A 2,301-nucleotide genomic window follows, 5' to 3' on the forward strand; every position below is an offset into this window, starting at 1 on the left:
CTGGCAATCGAAATTACAAAAGTGTGTTGCCTTATCCACCACGGAAGCGGAGTACATCGCAGCAACGGAAGCGTGCAAGGAGATGCTATGGATGAAGAACTTCTTGCTTGAGTTGAGAGTAAAGCAAGACAAGTACAACATGCTATGTGACAACCAAAGTGCTATTCACCTAGCAAAGAATCCAACATTTCACTCTCGCTCGAAGCACATCGACATTCGGCATCATTGGATACGAGAAGTTCTTGAAGAGAAGCTCATACATCTCACAAAGGTACACACCGACGAAAATTGGTCAGACTTTATGACCAAAGTATTACCGATCAAGAAGTTTGAAGATTGCTGCAAAGGCACAGGCATGGCGACTGTTTCGGGCTAAATCGGGAAGGGGGAGATTTGTTGGATTTCCCTCCTTAAGCCCAAAACTAATCAAATCATAATCAAGCCTTAGTCCAAGAAGAAGAAACATCTAGAGAAAAGTGGAGAAGTATAGAAGAAGAATTGTGTAGAAGAAGAGAGAAAGTTATGGAGTTAGATATTTTGAAATAAATAATAATTTAGAGAAATCTAGAACTTGTTGGAGTGTGCTCCTTCACTTGTATAAATAGGGGTGCTTAGCACCATTTGTAATCATCCAAGAATCAAGAAAAACAAAGAGAGAAAATATTTGTAAGAGAGAGTTTCCAAAAACAAAATCTTTGTAGTAAACCCTTTCCTAAATATTAAGAGTCTTCTTCTTAAATTTTCTAGTTGTCTAATACCATCTTCATCTCATCGATATTGGATAATTTTCCCAACAAATCTACGATTTGAGCTCTAGTTTGTGGACGGTTCATGATGCCACTCTTCATAGGAATACATTTGTTTTGTGTAAATCGACCTGACTTGTCTGTGAAGAGAAATATATACTTATTCGTATGGTTACTTAAGGAATCAATCATGAAATGATTTTTTTTTACTTTGTTGATCATACGTACAAGAGAGAAGTTTGGACCGTGTATGCCTCTTCCTCCACCCTTTCACTTTTTTGGTGCAGCTAATATATATGAATCTATCTTCGGTTAAACAAGAACAACTTTATTTTTATTAGAACCATTGAGTATATTTTAGATTTGCATTAGGAATAAGATTGAGTTTGGTGTGTATTAGGGACAATACGTCCGACACCGGAGTTGTTTTTAGATTGATGTTCATTTCACTGACAATGCGCGCGGTGTTATGGAGAAAATGACCAATTTGACTAAACACATTGAAGTTAATCACCAATCATCAACTAAGTTGCATGAAATCTCAATGGCTAATACTCAAACAACTGAACCAAACACACTATAACAAGCAAACAAAAAAAAAAGATCGTAAAACCAAAAGCCATACCCACGTTCAGTTCAGGATTCTCATCATTGATCACATCACATGCTATATGTTATCAATAATAAAACTTCAAAATCTGTGTCTTATCATTAATACATCTAGTGGGCCTAAGAACATCTCCAAAATAAACTCTATAACTTCAAATATAGAGTTTTCTCTTCTCCAAAAGATAACTTCAAATTTAGAGTTTTGAAGAATGAAACTTCAAATTTTCTTCAAAACTTCAAATTTGAAGCTTCACTACTCAAAACTTCAAATTTGAAGTTTCATCTTTTTATTTGCATTTTGAAATTTATAATTAATTACACATCACATTTATGATTCTTAAGTATTTTATCATTTATCGTTTTAATCCTTAATTTTTTATAAATCATAAATATTTCAAATTTGTTTTTATGAATTAACATTTTACACATAAAATTAGATAAAAAATTAAAATAATATTTATAATATTTCAAGACTATAATTAGAAAACAAGAATATTATAAAATAAACTTAATAAAAACTCTTAAATAAGATACATGAAGACGTAATTATTAGAAAAAATTAAATATTACAACAACACTAATAGTCTGGTAAATTTGCTCTGGAACCTTCAAAATTTCCAAATATTGTCCAAAATATTTTGTGTATCCAAAGATACTACAAGAAAATGTTTCCATAACAACGAAGATTTACGACGAAAATATTTCCTCGTAAATTTACATGGTGTTTACAACGCAGTTACGAGGAGACCAAATTTCGTCGTAAACTCCATGTAAATTTACGAGGAAATATTTTCGTCGTAAAGTCCATGTAAGTTTACGACGAAAGTACGTGGAATGAGAAATACGTCGTAATCGTTACATCGACATTACAACGAAACATGTTACCGTTATATTTAGGTGAAAACGTGTATTCAATGTGCTTTAACTTACCTAATTTCGTCGTAAA

Source organism: Brassica oleracea, chromosome C1 (genome assembly GCF_000695525.1).
Source record: "Brassica oleracea var. oleracea cultivar TO1000 chromosome C1, BOL, whole genome shotgun sequence".
Lineage (NCBI taxonomy): Eukaryota > Viridiplantae > Streptophyta > Magnoliopsida > Brassicales > Brassicaceae > Brassica > Brassica oleracea.